Source organism: Tamandua tetradactyla, chromosome 4, assembly GCF_023851605.1.
Source record: "Tamandua tetradactyla isolate mTamTet1 chromosome 4, mTamTet1.pri, whole genome shotgun sequence".
In the NCBI taxonomy this organism is placed as follows: domain Eukaryota; kingdom Metazoa; phylum Chordata; class Mammalia; order Pilosa; family Myrmecophagidae; genus Tamandua; species Tamandua tetradactyla.
The window spans coordinates 146,746,823-146,766,479 of record NC_135330.1 but is presented as its reverse complement, the minus strand read 5'-3'; the positions used below and the strand labels follow the sequence as shown (position 1 = coordinate 146,766,479).

At 37.8% G+C, this 19,657-nt stretch overlaps 3 long non-coding RNA genes across 5 annotated transcripts in view; 1 reads left to right on the top strand and 2 right to left on the bottom strand.

The window, feature by feature from the left end:
- The window catches only part of LOC143679419 (uncharacterized), a 106,567-nt gene that overhangs the window by 24,416 nt on the left and 62,494 nt on the right, over window positions 1–19,657 (bottom strand). The gene's annotated exons all lie outside the window — the stretch shown is intronic.
- The window catches only part of LOC143679416 (uncharacterized), a 57,402-nt gene continuing 40,083 nt past the window's right edge, over window positions 2,339–19,657 (top strand). Inside the window, exons 1-3 of one of the 3 annotated variants that reach the window (XR_013173734.1) lie at window positions 2,339–2,437; window positions 6,602–6,775; window positions 16,018–16,413. This is a non-coding gene — a long non-coding RNA (uncharacterized LOC143679416). Of the gene's footprint in view, window positions 2,438–4,204; window positions 4,307–6,601; window positions 6,776–16,017; window positions 16,414–19,657 lie in introns of those variants that run through there. The other 2 variants (XR_013173735.1, XR_013173733.1) reach the window with 2 other exon arrangements.
- Window positions 13,898–15,468, bottom strand: LOC143679415 (uncharacterized). The gene is made up of 3 exons (XR_013173732.1): window positions 15,338–15,468; window positions 14,657–14,686; window positions 13,898–14,224 (listed from the first exon to the last, which is right to left on the bottom strand). It is a non-coding gene; the product is annotated as an uncharacterized LOC143679415 (long non-coding RNA).

Here is a 19,657-nt window from a genome sequence, read left to right as displayed (position 1 = left end):
CATGAAAATAGTCACAGGCTGTGCTTAGCAGTGAAGTCCTAATGATGTGACACAATGAATACTGATTATAATTTTATTTCACCATCAATTATTCCTCCATATATAGAAACACCAAGAATCCAAACATACAGCTGACTGGGCATCTTAAAATTCAAAACCTTCCCCTTCAGGAATTTGTAGCCATTTAGATCAATAGCTTCCATAGATAGTGTACTGCCTTTCTCAATCCATTTCCTTGATTGCACTGGATATCTGATAATAGTATTTTCAGTAAGCAGTTTAGGAAGAACATGTTCCCTTCACTTGTTACATTGGATAAAATTCTTTAAACCCCAAAGTGTAGCCATTAATTGCCTATAACTATCCTGTTTTCAGTGCTAATATCAAAGGCTAATAATAGTCATTCATTTATCCATGATCCCTGACTTTGTGCCAGGAACTGATCCAGTTACATCAGTAACTAAGACAAAATCCCTTGCCTACCAGCAACTTGCATTCCAATGTTGGGAAGTCAGATAATAAACAGAATAAACAAAAAAAACTGACAAGTGCTATTAAAAATTTGGCAGTACGCGTGCTGGACTATTTTTTCTTATCTAGTGGTTCAGTTTTGGTGATGAATAATACATCTTGCTTCCACAAAGCATTCAGATACAGATATAATTAGATTCATTTCTGAGGTCTTCCTATAGTTCATGCATCAAACACAGGCCCTTCAGGCAGCTGTGTTTGGGTCTACAGGCCTGGGAAGTTAAAGACATGAGCACAGTCATGCTATCACTGCCCTCGCTCTGTTACAGATGTAGGATGACAGTGATTGCCCAAGGCATTCTAATTACAAAGTATTTAGTAGTCAGGATCTAGCACACACCTGCCAGAAACTTGAGAGGAGAAATACTGCACTAAGATTTTTATCTTACACAGAAACCCAGCTGGAAGCTAAGTTCTAAAGATGCTGGTGGCAGCATAAAACCACACGCCTTCAGAGTTCTGTTGGAGGTCCCTAGAAATCTTCCCTTAAGGGGCAGGCACTGCCTGCAAATGCTTTCAGTCCCCATGGATCAGGCACAAGCCTTGAAAAGGAGAATGTGCTGCTGTGACGACTTGAAATTAGAAATGTAATTCACAAAGCCAGAAGAGTATACTTTTCTTGTGGACATACATCTGAAGGATTTTCCAAATGAGCTTTGTGGGCAGTTTCCAGAAAAGATAATGTTTGGTTGAGATAGGAATCTCTTTCAAATTACTGCAAGTATATGACTCTGAAAATTAAATAGTGGGTATATGTTTAAATAGCTTCTCAAATTTGGAACTGAATGTATTAAATCACAAGTATTAAAGTAAAAAATATGTATTTCATGTAACACAAATTTATTGTTAAAATGAAAATTATCTCAACATTTTTATAAGATGAAAATTGTTGTTGCTTCTACTTCTGCAGATTACGTTCTCTTCACTTATAGATTTGTAGTCTGGTACTTTTTAAAAATAGTGTCTCATAAAAATCCTAGAAAATGGGAATAAATTCATAAATGAATCTGTTTCTATACTGTCAGAAGTAAACAGAAAAAAACATTAAATCCATTTGGCTTATTGCATATAACTGCTGTGTTAATCTGATAATAGGCATAAATTATTAACTGCTACCTCATATGCCGCTTTGTGGGTGAAAATAAAGAATCTCATTTTGCCCATGATCAAGTTAATAAAGCAGAGTCATACCAAACCAGATATTCATTTTGCTTCCCTACAACGAAGGAATGAAAATCCCAAAATAGGTCCTAGTGAAATCTTATTTTATTCGTTTATTTTCTACTTGCTTATTTGTATAGAGCTTGTCGTATTATCCATAAAATATTACTTTGGAAGTATTTCAAATTACAAAGTTAGAATCAGAGGGGACCTGAAATGTTATCAAGTCAGTGCCCATGCTTTATAGCAAAATATCTCCTTAAATGCCCCACACAGGTTTGTGTCTATCCCAAAGTAAAGACGCTCACCGAAGGAGATTCTGAACTGCCCTCTCCGGAAGCTCAGCCCAGGGTTTAACAGTTGCACAATTTGGAAAATACACATTATATTGAACTCAAATCCATGCTTCTGTCGTTTTCAATCAGTTTCTCTGCCTAACTTTCCCACAACAGAAAATGGCGGCTCTTATCACAGTTTTTTACTACCCCCTAGGTAAATCCTACTCTCAGGGTGCTGCCAGGCCCTTCTTCTCTTTTCTAGAGTAAATGTTTCTAGTGCCATTAACCTCACAGTCCTGTTTTCCCATGCTAGAATTCCTAGCTGTCTCACCATTCTAGATTCAGAGTGGTAATGTTTCTATTCCATCAAGCTTGTTGCATCCAGAAATTCTCCTTCTAATCTCCTAGGTATTAAGAATCAAACTGAGTGTGCAATTTGGTTCAGCAGCAGAAATCTCCCAGTGAAGGTGAGCCCCCTCAGGAAAATTCTTGCACTGTTCTGAGCTATTAAACCATCTTGGCCACTACTGACAGTGCCCTATATGAGGGGTCCCTCTTTAAAGGGATGGTCAACCAATTCTCACCTTTCTATCAGGAAATGTATGTACACTGGTTGTCATTTTTCCTTGTGCGAACCGCTCAGGAAGATTAAGAGTGCAGATTCCCATCGCTGTGGCACACCCCTCCCCACCTCACCCTCAGGTTGCCACAAAGGAGGTCTGGACCAGAACCTAGAATCTGAATTTGTAACAGGCACCTCTCCTCAGCACCCTCCCCAACACCCACTCCATTGATTCTTAGGCACATTCCGCGGGAATTACACTTGAAAGGGGGTTTTCTCTATCTGCCATTCTCACTTTCTTCCAGATTTCCTCCTTGGGAAAGGGGGGCATGAGTCCATACCAGACTGACCAGAGCAGGGTTTGACTTGATTGCAGCCTACAGGCAAGAAAAGTTCCACAGCTAAACCAGAGAAAGGGAACCTGATCAGCACGACGACGACGTCTCACTTCCTTTGCATTGATGTGCGCATTTATTCATTAATCCCTTTATTCAGCTTCAACTAACAGTTTCGTGGGCCACAGTCTCAGGGTGGAGATGGGTTCTTCCTGTACCTGTGCAAAGGCTTTTAATGACTTCTGCTTACTCAAACAGGGCTGGAGAAGCCTGTACTTACTGCTGATTTCCTCTGGTTCTATTCTGAGCTCTCTGTATCTTACTAAATGTGAAGCAGTAAACTGGACATTTATACAATGAAGTTCATCAATGATCATTTTTCTGGGCTTCTGTTTATTTTATGAAATGAACTTCTTTCCAACTATACCAGTCTAGTGCTATAATAGAGGAATGGTTCAAACAATAAATGTACAGGAACTCAAATAACTTAGTGTCCTAGTTTGCTAGCTACCAGAATGGCAATACACCAGAAACAGAATAACTTTTTAAAAGGGGAATTTAATAAGTTGTTAGTTTACTGTTCTAAGGCCGAGAAAATGTCCCAACTAAAACAAGTCTATAGACATGTCCAATATAAGGCATCCAGGGAAGATACCTTGGTTCAAGAAGGCCGATGAAGTTCAGGGTTTCTCTCTCAAGTGGAAGGACACATGGAGAGCACACTCAGAGTTTCTGTCTCATCTGGAAAGGCACATGGTGAACACAGTCAGGGTTCCTCTCTCATCTGGAAGGACACATGGCGAACACAGCGTCATCTGCTAGCTTTCTCTCCTGGCTTCCGGTTTCATGAAGCTCTCCGGGAGGCATTTTCCTTCTTCATCTCCAAAGGTCACTGGCTCTTGGACACTCTGCTTCGTGGTGTTGTAGCATTCTCTTCTCTCTCCGAATCTCTTTCATTATCCAAAATGTTTCCTCTTTTATAGGACTTCAGAAACTAATCAAGACTCACCCAAATGGGTGGAGACATGCATCTATCTAATCCAGTTTAACAACCACTCTTGATTAAATCACATTTCCAGGGAGATTATCTGATTACAGATTCAAACATACAGTATTGAATAGGGATTATTCTGCCTTTACAAAATGGGATTTAGATTAAAACATGGCTTTTCTAGGGAACATACATCCTTTCAAACCAGCACAGTTAGAAACCCTAGAAATCATTGTGGGCTGCAGTCTGAAAAAGCTAGAGAAAACTGTTCAAAATTCAACAACTACTTATTGAATGCTTACAACATGGATGGATAATGAACAATTTTTGCTGAACCCTGTTTCAGAAAGCAATAGACAGCAAGATGAATCGCTATTCAACTGTATGAAGCATTTATTGAGCACTTACTGTATACCAAAACACTCTATTCAAAGCTAAGGATGCTAAGGTAAATTCATTCAACCATAAATATTTACGGAGAGCCTACTTCTAGGCACTAAAGATGCAGCAGCGAAAACTTTAGCAAAAATGCCTGCCTTCAAGGGGCTCACATTTTAGAGTATAGGTGGGAGGCACACAATGAAATGAAAGGCTTTTATATTTAAAATATATAGAATGCAATCGGCAATAAAAGCCATGGAGAAAAAAAAGCAGGGAAAGGGTATAGGAAATTGTCAGGGATGGGGGAAGGATTGCAATTATGGTAGGGTGATCAGAGAAGTCTTCACGGAGAAGATGACTCTTAGGTAAGACCTGGAGGAGGAATGGAGTGAGTGATGTGGGTATCATGGGGGATAAGCATCCAGACTGAAGGAACAGCATGGAACTTTGAGAGTGTTGAAGGAATGGCAAGGAGGTAACTGGAGCAGAGAAAGCAAGATGGAGAGGAGTAACAGATGCAATAATTTACAGATGTCAGAGGACTTGTAAGACATTGTAAAGACTTTGGTTTTTACTCTGAGTGAGAATGGGAACCACTGGAGGGTAGCAAGTGTAAGAGTGTGCAATCAGACTCAACATTTTAATGGAAATCGCTGGCTGCTCTGTTGCGAAGAGACTGTGATGGGGCTATGGAAGGAAAAATTAAAAGTACTTAGATGAGTTAGAACAATTCAAGTAAGAGATGCTGGTGGATTGGACCAGAATGGTAAGTGGTAAATGCAAGTGGTTAGAAGTGGTTAGGTCCTGATATGATTCTGAGGATAGAGCCAACAACATTTGCTGATGGATGGGCATGATGTGCGAGAAAAAGAAAGGCATCAAATGACTCCAAGCTCTTTAGCCTGGGAGCCTGAAGTTGTCAGTAACACACACTGGATATTGTGAGAGAAGAGAGTTTGAGGAGGAAAGTTAGGAGATCAACTTTGGACCTGTTGTGTTTGAGATACCTACTAAATATCAAGAGAAGTTGTCAAGCAGGCCACTGGGAGTTTGGCAGTTCAGGGGCAAGGTCAGAGCTTGAAATATAAATTTGGGAAGTCAAGGCATATGATAGCACTTATAGCTATGAAATTTAATGAGATCACTGAGAAAGTAACTGTAGAAACACTTTTGATCATTTCATATTTAGAGTTTGAGAGAATTAAGGGAACTAGCTGCCAAGGAGACATTGGTAATTAGTAAAACTTTTAAAATGACTAGAATTCTACTCCTGTCTCCTCCATTTCATTCTCCATTCTGCATCTTGAATTATTTTTTCTAAATAAAATCTAATTTCCCATCTGCTAACTTCTAGTTGAAAACATCGCAATAACTATTGCTCTCAGGATTAAGTAGGAAGTTCCTAAATTCACCTACAAGTCCCAGCATGGCCTGGCTGGCAGCCCCTTCCTGCCACACTTCTTCATTCATGTCCAGCTGAATAGAAAAAAGCTCTTTCCTTCAACATGGAATAAAAGCCTTTCCCTTAATCCAATTGGACAAACAACAGTTACCAGTGAAAGACCAACTACTGATTGTCAACTCAGGGCATTCCTCAAGCTAAGGATGGGCTCGGGGGAGGAGTGGATGCCTCTGCAAAACTGAAATCCTGTTTTGAGGGAGAAGGAAAGCAGCAGCCACCGGGCAGGCAATTGCTGTATCCATTAGCAATAACTAAACATAATCTAACTTTCGGTCCTAAAACAATAAACTGTCCAGAGAAGAACTTTTAATAACATAAATTTTGTTTCATTTATAATAGTTTGGGTCATCCTTTATCATTTATTTATTTATCCTTTTTTTTACATAGACAGGCACCGGGAATTGAACCCGGGTCCTCTGGCATGGCAGGCAAGCATTCTTGCCTGCTGAGCCACTGTGGCCCGCCCCTTTATCATTTATTAAGCATAGTATCAATAACTTCCATTTTCAATGGTCTTTTCTGCTTGTTTGATTTTGAGCCCGTTGATATGTCTTCGGCTTCAAGAGCGAGTCCACCTGGCACCCCATCCATTGCTTTACATTCAGCAGGATCTCGAATCATTTGACTGACTGCTAAATTTCAGCCAACTGATTTGCTTTACTCTTGGCCTTTCGGCTAACAGCAAGCAGAGCATAAACTTAGTCAGTGTGACATCTTCTATCCAGGGAGTCTTCCCTGTCCTGGCAGGAGGACAAACCCTACGGGCTAATTACTAAGCATGTGGTTTTTAATTAATAATGCCTATGATTAACATGGAGTAATTTTTATCTAATATCAAGTATTATGTAGATGGCAAAACCATAAACATTTCAAAACACTAAATGTGCCACTTGCTTTCAGGGTATCGAAGAAGTAAGCACATCTTCAATGGTTAAAGCATGTATGCATGCGCACACACAGACACAATTTCATGAGATTACGGTTCCCCCTGGTGCAGTGAATAAATTTTAAGAGTCCAGCATGCTTCAAGACGATTTCATTTTGAAATGTCATCAAAGGCAATGAAGCCTGTTGGTAAGTAAGGTCGAATCTTGCCCACCTCTGACAATGTCCTTTTAGAATTACTGTAGTTTGGGAAGATTAAACAAGTGCCATGAAAGTTCTCAATTACAGCTACCCCCCCCATAGATGTAGTTACAGGACAGTAACAGTTGTTTGATTGTTTGTTATTGACATAACATACTTATTTTAGTTCATAGAACAATGCCCCATGTACGTTTTTGCTGACTCAGATGAAATTTCCATTAAAATGAAGAATTTTTATTTATTTCAGGGCATGATATAGTTTATATTCTCTACCTCTACCTATTTTGTTCATAATCTTTTAAAAGCTGATTAAGTAGTCTGGGATTCAGTCTTGCAATTCAATTCTTAGACAATAAAAATGAATAACATAGAAATTATGATGCTACATTCATCATAGCATTTCACAACACAATGATGCAAAGAGTATCGTGTGAAACACTAAATACTATAAAGTAAAATGTACTCAATAATTCCCTAAGTATCCTTAGGTGGTGTTTTCAAATTTCTAGGTCATATCCTAATTATTGTTTTACTTTCTTGCTCCAGCAACTTTTAAGTGATAATATTTGGTGACTGGGCCCTGAAAAATGAATTAAGAAAGTTTAATTATTTTATTATATAATAGTTGATTTAGGTACCCTAAGCCATCCGCCTTTCCTTAGGCTAAATAACAGTCCAGATGGTCTAAATTAATCCTCTAATGGAAGCAGATTTAGTGTAGATAATTGAAATCCAAAAATAAGCACTAACTCAGAGGATATGAAAATTCTCCAAAACCAAATCTCTTATCAGACTTGAAGAAATGTTAATATTAATGATACTAGCAATAATTCTAATAGCATTTACTTTTATGTAAATTACATCATTTATTCCTCACTATCAACCCTATGAGTATTATTGTTATCACCACTTCAGAGTTTAGTAAACAAATTCAGAAAGGCTATGTTGATCACTTGTAATTTCCCCTCATCTTTTGTCTTAAAAAAAAAAAAGTCTGGTACTCTTAACTAAATACCAATGGCACAATCAAATAGCAATTATGCAATGGGCAAGAACTTCTGCAAAATTAGAGGCAAGTGTGATACTCCACAACTCCTGAACAGAGTAACTGAGACAGGGATGAGGAAATCGATTTGACAGTTTATGCATTTTAGCTCATATTACTTGACACACGCTAAAGAATTTGAGATTCTGTAAAGGCTCTGCAGCAAATCCCCTGGCAAGGAACCTCCTTCTCTAATCTGGCATATCATAGTTGCTACTTCACTTAAGGAGGGCAGTGTTTCTTCCTGGTACTTATCGGGAATGAAGTCTTGAAATTTAGGTCAAAAATCACCACATGGATTAAAGATTAAAATGTGAAACAATAATAATTATGATGATGTTAAAGAAAATCATAAAATGCTGGGAGAGAACCTGCGTAATTTTAGGTACAAAATGACTTTTTAAACATGACCCCCCAAAAGAGAACCATAAAGGAAGAGAGCAGTGAGTGGGGTAATGTAAAAAGGAGAAAAAGTTAAGAGAAAAACACTGTCAACAAAGTTAAAGAGAAATAGATAAGTAGAGAAAAATTAAGCAACGGGTATGGCAGACAAATCATTAATATCCTTAATACAGAAAGAGTTCTTACAAGCCATTAGGAACAAAAACAGCACACCACACTTTACACACGCTGACACACACATACACACACCACAGGGAACAGGTGTATGAACAAAACAGCACACCACACTTTACACACACTGACACACACACATACACACACCACAGGGAACAGGTGTATGAACAAAACAGCACACCACACTTTACACACACTGACACACACACATACACACACTACAGTGAACAGGCAAAAATGTTTATACCGTAAATGGCCATGAAATATAATTTCTAAACATTCACCTTCACTAATAATAACAAATAAATGCATATTCTAAGTGTAAGATTTTATTTTATTTATCAATTGTGTAGTAAAGAATAAAGAAAGAAAGGGATTTTTAAAGTTCATTCTATCTTTTTGAATTGAGTTGCTCTATAGGATTAAGCCCTGGTTTTTGTAAAATTTTTTAAGCTTTAGTGAGCAAAATACTGAATTAGAAAGTTTGCACTAAAGCAATTTGAAAGGAAAACATAGATATTAATATAAAGAGTGCATGTCTAAAATTATCCCCATAAGACCCCTCCAAAGCGATAACTGCTCACTATTTCAACTTCTTTAAAAAATGTCATTGATCTGCTTTATAAATATACTTTAGCAAATTTCCTTTTAAAACACGTGGCGCCTTTGGAACAACTAAAGTAGATACGAGGTGGAACCCTTTATGTTTCCTATAACACTGTCAGGGTATCCTCATGTTTGGGGTCTGGGCCAGTCAGTACCTCTCAAGGTTTTGACTAAACATAATTTCTTCTCTTAAATCTGAAATTGTATATATTTAATTGACCTTTATGTAAAGATTGAATCTGGTACAAAGCCAAGTATAAACACTTTAATTCATACAAACCACATGTAGATAAGTGCTTGCTCTTTGGACTAGGGAAGGCCTAGATTTAAACACTAGTTCTGCCACTCACGAGCTTTGTGGTCATGTCTATTTATGTGTAAAATGGGAATTGTACCTTGCTTAGATATGTTTAAAAATTGCAAAATGTCTGGTACATAAAACATGTAAAAATATAGATAATTATTTCTATGACTTAACCCAAATTATTGCTCAGGTTTCAGTATCACTTTTTTTTTTTTTTTTTTTTTCTTTTTTGGCATGGGCAGGCTCCTGGAACCAAAGCCCAGTCTCTAGCATGGCAGATGAGAATTCTGCCACTGAGCCACCGTTGCACTGCCCTTGAGTATCACTTTTAACAGTCTATATAATCGTGATGGTTAACAAATTAGGCCCAATAGACATTCCTTTTGATGGGTCTTCTGGTGGCTTGGAGCTGTAGGGACCCCAGAAGAAAAACGCCTTCTTAAATTTAAAGCCATTTCACGTGGATGTGAACCAATTGTAGGTAGGTAGGACTTTGTGAGGATGTTACTTCAGTTAAGGTGTGGCCCACCTTAATTAGGATGGATCTTAGGCCTATTACTGGAGTCCTTTCTAAGAAAATGAAATTCAGACAGAGAGAGAAAGCCACAGAAAACAAGAGACTCAAGGTCATTGGTACCCAAAAGAGAAGAGAGAGTCCAGAAGAGGACGCCATGTACATTACCATGTGACAAAGGAGCTCAGGACTTAGAATCACCAGGACCCAACACCAGAGAGAAAGCATCACCTTGATGATGTTTTGATTTGAACATTTCCCCAGTCTCAAAGCCATGAACTGACGAATTCCCATTATTTAAGTTAATCCACTGTAGGGTATCTGAGGAAATCAAAGCAAGTACCTAGCACAGCATCAAGGATAAGCAGAGGCACTGGGATGAAGCCAATGGCAATCACAGAGTTTTAAAAAATAAGCGAACTTGCCCATGACATTGAAATAATTCAACCAAATTTCAAAGCTTTCGTTGTTGAAACCATGCAACTAAATAACTTTATTCCATACATCTGTGTATATAAATGTACATACTATTATTGCTTCTTAAAGGTCATAGAAAGGATCCTCAGTTCTGACAAAGGCTTTATTCTAAGAATTGACCCTATATTTAATTTGAAGACTAATCAAAGAAAGAAAGAACTACAACTAAGGAAAGTGATTCCCATAAAGGATCATTGATGTTGATTGATAGATAGATATTAGGAAAGGACAAGAAAGAGGAAGTTTATTCTGCCACATTAGATACAGGTTCTAATCTAATTGAACACAAATCTCTTTTTGTTTGCTTGTTTTTATTTTATAAATTAAAAATAGAATATTTCACTCCTTTACTTATGCGATTAGATTTATGCAGCTCCATTTTGTGTTGACATTTTTTCCCCTACCAAAAGCGAAAAATGAAAAGCATTTTAGAATGTTTTTTTGGCAATTCATTTCTTGTATTTAAAAAGCCTTTAAGGGTAAATCTCCCCAAAGAAGATAATCTTTGAGTCCCAGACCAATTAAGTCTTCTGCTGCATTTAAGCAGCAACAGTTTTGGACTTTAGGAAACTGTTAATACCAGCACTAAAATTTATTCTGTTAATTGCTCTAATAATCAATAAGTAATTTTCATTTAAACTGGGTTCTTTATGTGACTTAAATAAACCAACCTAAGATCATTTACATCCCAATAACAATTCCTAATAATGCCACATCATTAAATTCCACCTGGTTCTTAACTATGTCAGTTAGTGACCAATAAAGGGACTTATTGCCTTGGCCAGGTCCTGAGGGGCATAGAGTGAACTAACGGGGGGAAGAATTTTCTTGTTGCACCATGATACTGAGCAAGGTTTTCTTCTCCTGGGATTTTTAAATTGCAGACTGGCTGTTCTTTCTTTCCCCCTTCCTTGATCCTTCCCTCACTTTCTCTCTCTCTCTCTGTCTCTGTCTCTCTCTCACTTGCTCGCTCTCGCGCTCTCTTTCCCTCTTCTTTTTTCTTTCCCTCCCTCCCTTCTTTCCCTCCTGATTTCTTTCCTTCCTTCCTTCCTTTCTTCCTTTCTCCCTTCCTTCCATTCCTCCTTCCCTCCTTCCTTTTAAACAGAAAAGTTTTGCTCTTGATATTGGCAAAAGATTCATAAATGGAAGAATCATCTATGTTACACTTTTCGTCGCATATGATTAATAGAAAAAACAAAATATTTTAAGAAAATTTTTGTATAGCTTAAATTCTTTATGCTGAAAAGTAAGTGGGAGAAACATATTTTGGAACTATCTATGTATGTAATTAATATAGATATCCTATTTGGGCATTATATCTAACAGAAATATTTTGGACCCGTGTTTTCAGATTGGTTATTTATATTGGCCAAATTAAATGGTCACTTCCGCATGCAGTGCTATATAGTTGCAGTGATTTTTCCATCGCTACAATTTATATGACTGAAATAGTGAAATCATTACTATTTTAAAATACATTTTTAACAATCCTTTTGTGACACCAGCACACTTGCCGATGATATTGAAACTTTTGCGTTAATTAAACAACCCCTAACCACTCAGTACATTTAGATTTGTATACTTTGTAATTACCTCCATTATTGAAATAGCTGGCTTGATTTATCCTTGCCACAGTAACATTGTAGCTCCTGTTATTTTTATCTTTAGAAAAACATAGACCCCAGCAAGGGAATATAAAACTATTACTGTAAATTAAATATTAAAGCTAACTTATTTTTTTTGCATAAGAATGCTGTCAAGTAATGGTGGTAACTGTTGCTAAGTTAGAAACTATTTTTTGTCTTTTTTTTTCAGTATGCACAAATTAAAATCCAATTTTCAGTTCTTTTGGTAAATTGCACATAGTGTATATAGTTTTACTGATGGCAGTAGCTTAAGGGGGAGCTATTACAGTCTTAGTTTAGCGATTAAGAAATACAACATTTGTTGAAGGGCTAGGCCTTTTAGTCTAGAATGGATTATCACTTGATCCTTCCTTAAGCATTTTTATACAGGAGTGCATTATCCTTGGAGCCACCCTGAGCTCCATGCCTCATTAGCTTGGGTGTTAGATAAATCAAAGGCAGCCTCAGAGACAAAGATAAGCAAACTGCAGACCAGCAAGATGATGATGTATGGATCCAGGAGGCTAATAGGAAAGTATTGACAGGAAAGTGGTGTGCTTATCCTGCAATCACTGCATATTGCAATGAGAGCTCCCAAAAGCAGATGGGATACACTTCAGGGAATGAGCAAGTACAAGACTGTTAGGCAGAAATGGATCCTTTCTGTTTTAAATTCTAACAAGAACTTAGTTTCTTTTCAGCAGCATTTAGAATGCATTATAATGTACAATGGCATAGGCTACAGCAAACTTTAAAAAGAGAATCCCATTTTAGAAGAATGAGCGTCAGAATTATTCTCATTCCAGATCTTTCTCACCAACATAACCTTTACATTGTAAAGAACAAACAATCACTTATGCTTGCCGTGATTAAATATCTGCTCCATCAGTCTTTAATGAACGATGAAGTTTGCTCCTTGATACTTCTGCAGGATTCAAAACGAAAACACCTGAGAAAATTTTAACACTGAGAAAACATATGACATTTGATGTATTCTGTAGTTAAATAACATTTCCAGATTCTATGCCACAATCAATGTTTTTAAATTAGACTTTTAAGAGTGCATTCAGAGTCTCATGCTCAGAATCTTCTACTGGTGAAAGTTTTTCTCTTTGAAAAATCATTCACTTTGTACATTTTTTCAATTAAATCAGCCATTTGTAAAATTCAAATATTTAGTATTAAAAAGGTACTATGGTTGCCTGGCCCATTAAAATCACATAGTAAAAAACAAAATGCAAAAAAGCATTCATTAATACTCATTTGACCCAAGTTTATTGGGGTACCGCTACGGATTGAAGGTTAACTAATAGAATTGATTTTCCAAATCATGATGTACTTGTTCAATTGCCTTTTTTCCTGGCTTGAAATAGGATTCCCTGATTTACTTTACATGATGAGACAGCAACTGATCTCCTGAAATGAGAGCAACCATGAGCTCTCTGATTCACCTGTTTTATATCCAAGACCTTGGAAACCAACAATATTTATCTAGATAACTAAGCAGGAGTTAGGAGGGTCCCGCAACCCCATTAAAGTCTGGGTCTTTGCATGAAATACAAACTAACTCATTCACCACAGGCCCAGTGATGTGGGTCTGCTTTGGTCTGCAGTCACTATGTTATAATCATGGTGAGGGTCTGACTGCAATCAGAAGTGAGCCAGAGTCACCCAGACAGCCTGAGAGAAGAATCACAGGACAGTCCCACCAATACGTGAGACCGTAACTTATGGTAATTGATGGGCTAATTTTCAACTGTTGGAATATTCTACATTAGTATTCCTTTTTTTTTTTTTTTTGAATGGACAGGCACCAGAAATCGAACCCGGCTCTCCAACATGGCAGGTGAGAACTCTGCCTGCTTAGTCACTGTGGCCCGCCCTTTACATCAGTATACAAAAACCTAGGATTTTCCCATATTTCAGGTTCTAGAGTACTTCATCTCACATTCTACACGTGTGATTTAGTAGAATCGCTGTTTTTGGAATAAATAACATATTGATTCCTGAAAGACTTTTCATCTAAGTTTCTGAATATCTTCTTCAAAGGCAAGCAGAGACATATTAAGGTTTTGTGGTTTAATTGCATTTTAGGGGCATAAGGCAAAGAATCGATGAAACGCCATTGCCAAGTCCATATTTAATAGATGAGAAGGAGGAGACCCCCAAAATGAAGCCACCTGCCAAAGGCCAATTAGTAATTGGCAAAGCAGAACTAGATTGTAGGTCTTCTGAAAACTAGATGTCTCTAATTGCAGTCTCTCCCATCAACATAGACTCACTGAAGTTACTACAAGCAAACACAGAAGCAAATTCATTTGAAAATAGAACCAAATCATGAAATGTGGCATAGTTCTTCCAGACAACTAGATAGCTCTAACATAATTTCATCATCACAAATCAAAAACAACAGGTTACCGACCCTAAGTGTCATCTGAATGACTGACTAGCCAGAAAGTTCAGTGTGCTGTGTGTTACCCAGGTCTCACAGCCTCAGGAGCTGTGCTTGGTTTTAGGAGGAAGAAATATTATGCCTTCTGCTTTTCACAGACTGAACTAGTCACTCTACTTACTTCTCAAGTGCACCCTTCTCCCTCTTTTTCCCTCCAAGAATTTCTGACTTAACCATTTTTTAAAACAAGTGTTACAGCTATTTTTTTTGCAATGTCTGAAGAGGATCATAAAAATTTTCCTGAATAAAAAAGGATTATAAATTAATTACCTTATCTTGTACTCTGGCACAATACAATTGCTGTAAACATATAAAAAAAAGTCAATTGTTTTACCTTCCTCTAAAACATTATTTCTAAAAGCTGTCCAATAGTTTAAGCTCAGAGATAGAGAAATAGTTGAGTAGCATATTCTCAGTTCTGTTCTTAAAAGTTTTGCTGTCCTTGGAGTTAAGCTGGTTGTCTCATAGGCTCTTTCTCTCTCTCTTTCTTAAGATAGCCATCTATTGAAGAGAATTCACTGTATGCAGAGACTGGCCAGGTTGTGTGTGTGCACGTGTGTGTAAAGCTCTAGTAAATCAGTTCCATGGTAAATTTAAGAGCAATATATAAATGCATTGAGTACAAGGATTTTTAAAACCACAGTTAATTGTGTCACCTGTTATATCTCTGGAGTCACCCAAACATTTATAAACATTATAATCAGAAACTTAGACCTATCAAGCCTGCAGTGCTGTTTCTTAGAAAAGATTCCCTCAGGAGTCTCCTCAGGGGGCTACAAGGAAATCAGACATCCAAATAAACAAATCCAGGCCCATTTCACAAAGGGACACTGGAAGGAACCAAAACAGACTGTCCTAAACGAGTCCCGTAAAGCCTTATGCCCCCAGTCTGGGGTTCCGGTAACCGTCAATGATTTTCCCTTCTCAAGTACAGCCCCGGGAGCTACCCACTGGCGGAGATGCCCTCTCCATCATGTTCTTCCTTTGTTCTACTGGTTCAGGCTGCTTTATCTGCACTGCCCATTAGCCCAGGGAACAGAGTGATTGATGCACATGCTCCCTGCCCCAGTCAGCGGGCCAGGCCGGGGGCTGCTCCCCGCCGCAGGTCCCGCGCCGTGGCCGGCGTCGCTGCGCCTTTAACTGCCTTCCCTTTATCTGCCCGCCCCGCGGCCCGCAGCTGGGCTCCCCGTGGCCTGAACGACTGCCTCCTGCACCCTGGGACTCGGGCAGGGTGCATTCATTACTCATCGGTGACAATAACCCATCGAATAAGATGTAGAACTCAATTCCAGCAGAAAGACCTATAATGTAGGAGTCAGGAGGTTATCGCTGAGGGACTTGCACCTTGCTCCTTGCCTCTCTTATCGAGAGCTCGACAGCCTCTGCTGGGGCAGCAGCTTGTAGAGCTGAGGGCGGCAGATTTGGTTGCAGATTAGCATACATCTTCCTAAGTGGTACTACATTTAATTAAAAAGTAAATGTTCGTTATTTTTTTTCTTTTTTTTTTACTGTAGTATAGGAAAATAAGTGATCCACATTGTAAAACTGGGTTGATGGTGGAGGGGAAAGGAAAACAAATCCCCTGAAGACTTCTGACCCTGGCTGCTTCTAACTCTTCCGCCTCCCAACAGAGAGAATTACTCATTAGAGTCCAGGAGTTCCTCTTCCAGCATTCCACAGTGCTTGTCCAGATACCAAAGGGCATTCTGAGACCACACCACACCTGGTCCATAGGCCTGCAATACATCCTGCAACTGCCCTGTCAGATCCGCATCTACCCACGTTCCAGCCTTTTATATCTTCCTTTGAGAGGCAACATGTCTGAGCTGTCGACTGAAGTTGTATGTGTACATTACTGAATGGAGCACTTGCCACTCCCTAAAAATTCTGATTTGATGGCAGTTATGAAACGTAAAGAGCACAGCACCAAAGAGGTGAGACCAAGAATGGGGAGGGACATGCTTCAAATATGTCTTTGTATCATTTAATCAACTTCCAGAACCATTTACATCACAATACTGAAGTAAAACATGAGTTAAAATTGCTTCAATTTCATTATATCAAACACATGTTCATTAAACTGCAATAATTAGACATTAAAAAGATGCATTATGCTTGATAGGAAAAGTCAGGTCATGACTACAATATCATTGAAAAGCAATCATGCAATTAAAAACTATATAAACTGCTCAAAATAGTTTTCAGTGATTCTTGAAGGCTTATTGACTAACAGGTAATATTGCAAGACTTATCTGCAGAACATTGGGAAAACAGGAAAAAATGAACCAAGGGAAATTTTAATTAGGCATGATTTGAAATAGAGTAAAACTAACCAAAATAATAATAAACTGAGTTCATTATTTCATGTTACTATAATGGTAATTATGTATATTTTTTTCTAAACACCTTATTATGACATCATCTTCCTGCAATTTCTTATGAGGGCTTAACCTAAATTTTTAGCAGGTTGCTCTTACCTAAATTACAGTCTTCTACAGCTTTGCCTTTTTCTGGCATTGCACTTTCTGCCACTCCCTAACTCCCCTACTACCATTTCCACCTATGCCAATCCTGTGCCATTTTCATTAGAAATATCCTAAAATATATAACAAAAATCGCCATCCCCCATACCCCCCCTCTCTTAAAAAGACTGTCCCAGAAAGCATACAGACATTTGCTTAAGAGGTAAGAGATAGCATAAATAAGGACTTCCACAGTGTCCCATGCTTCTTTGTTTTTAACGATGTTTATAGTTGGTATTTTTAAAATGTAGTTAACATTTGGGAAAGTCTGGATTTAAGGAGATCAAGCTTTTCCAGAACCTGTAAAATATCTCCGTATGTTGCAATACTCTAAGAGGCAAAACCAGTACTCACTTCCCAATCTTTTTAAAGTAACATCTGTGGGGAATAACTTCCCACAGAACACACTTGGAGATGCCTCTGCCTTCTCTCATTCTGGATGGAGTAGGAGGACATTTATAATATTGCAACTTCTCATAGAGGGTCATAAGGTTGAAGGCAGAATAAACTAAGGAAGATCAAATGCAATAAAATATGCAAAAGTTTTAGTACATTGCCTGGCCCCTAGAAGACATTATTGACAATTATTACTATAAAAAGTCACCTCCTCTCTGATGCCCTTTGTGACTACACTAGGCAGAGTGCTACCGTCCCAGGGTCCCCTGGCAAGGCACTGAGATCACTATCAAAGTGGGTATCATGTTGCATTAGAATAATCACCCTTTCCACCTGCTTCCTAGAAGAGGGTAACATCTAATTCATTTTTCCATCTCTACCTCCTAGTACCACGTTGGGCACATGGTTGGCATTAATAGATATTTGTGGAGGGAATGAATCAACCAGTGGATAAAAATTTATTCATCTTTGAACACTAAAATGCTAAAATGTAGCAGGTTTCTAAAGCTATAGCAGAATCAAATGCTGCCCTCTACCATCCACTATCTTAAAGAAATCAAGTATCAATCATACAACAAAAATAATATCAACAAAAACAAAAACTGCATACGAAGGACATACTTTATCCCAGGTATTGTGCTAGGTGCTTTAGCATACATTAGCCTCTTAATCTTCATAACAACTCTCTAAGGCAGATGTTAGTATTTCCACTAGATAAATGAGAAAATTGAATCTTGGAAGGACTAAATTGCATGCCCTGAGTCATGGGGGTGGATAACAGGGAACAGAGTTTAGACTCCAAGCCAGTCTGAATCCAGGTCTGTACTTCAGCTGATCTGCTAACAAGGAGACCACAGATCAGTGAGCAATAAAAATGCTGCTTTAAGCCACTATGTTTTGGAGTAATATTATGTGACATTATTGTGGCCAAAGATAGATAGTATATCTTATAAGTAGCCCGTAGTTGGATTTTATTTTCTAACCTGATTTTGAGATTTTCTGAGTTAAAATTTGGTCATTTAATGGGGGAATTAAACTATAATATATATTTTTATAGGCAATATATTTAGTCTTATTTCTGCTTCTTTGTTTTAGGTTTCCTGTATTTTATGTTTTCTTGATATTTCTTTTGTTTTCCAACTTTTGATGTATGGTGTTTTTTTTTTTAGCTTTATCATCTCTTGTGCTTTATCAATCTTTGTTTTTAATTCTACTAGTTGTCCAAGTTTTTTTAAAAGAGAATCTTTAATCTATATATCTGCTTAATTATCAATTATGCCTGAAACAATATCATCTGGAAAATGACAGATTTAGTATGTTTTTAACAGACTCGTTCTCTTCTAAGGAAAGATTTTTCTGTTATACTTTTTAATTATTCTATTTGTTCTAGTCTGCTGTTCAGGAAGACATATAACTTTATACAGCATGTATCTCTTCTGTCCTCTATACTTTGGATTTCTTTGTCCTTTTTCTAAGTGTTCTGAAAAAAACTTTTCTGGGTTTTCTTGCACATCACTGATACAATTTTCTGATGCATCCATTCTGTTTGTTTTCACTAAATGCTGATTTTAATCCTGCTATGACATTTTTATTTTCCTTGCAGTCTTTCCTTATTTATTCTTTTCCCTTTCATATCAGTGTGATCTCTCTGTGTGATTTTTATATTTCACTGAGCTGTCTTCTTGAATCCTATTGAGGTGAAAATGAAACAAATCCTACACTTTTCCCATAAGTTTGTATTAATTATCTTTCTAGTGCCCATCCTCAAATGAGGAGAATCTATCCAGGCTCTTCACCAATAGATGCGACATGTACTTTGCTCTTTCCCTCGCCCCTAACATGTGTTGAGTGGTGCCACTCTTTGATGTGTAACTGGAGAGCAGATAATAGTGCAAAAACACATAAACTTGAGCCCACAATAAAGGATCTAGTAGTTGCTCAACAAATGAAAGCCAGCTGGATTGACATGAGACTCCTCTGTCAACTACTTCTCTGATGTTTCATATTGATAGAATTCATGAAAAACTACAGTCCCAGCATGCAGTGCTTCTGGGGACATTCTTCTTCTGAAATCCATCTATATTTTACTCTTTGGGGAATTTGTTTATCAAAATTGGTATCTCTCTCTCAGTCTCTCCCTTTCTAGCACTGTGCTGTATCCAGGGAGATTGGTTCTCTAAATTAGAGGGGATGTTGCAATTGATAGGCCAGGGAAAGATAATACACATACAGCTGCCTCTAATGAGAAATTCTGAAGCACAGGAACAACTCACCTCTTAGGAAAATAGACAATAAATATTTGTTATTGATGATGACGTAGGGTTGAATATTTTTGAAATTTTGGTTGTAAACA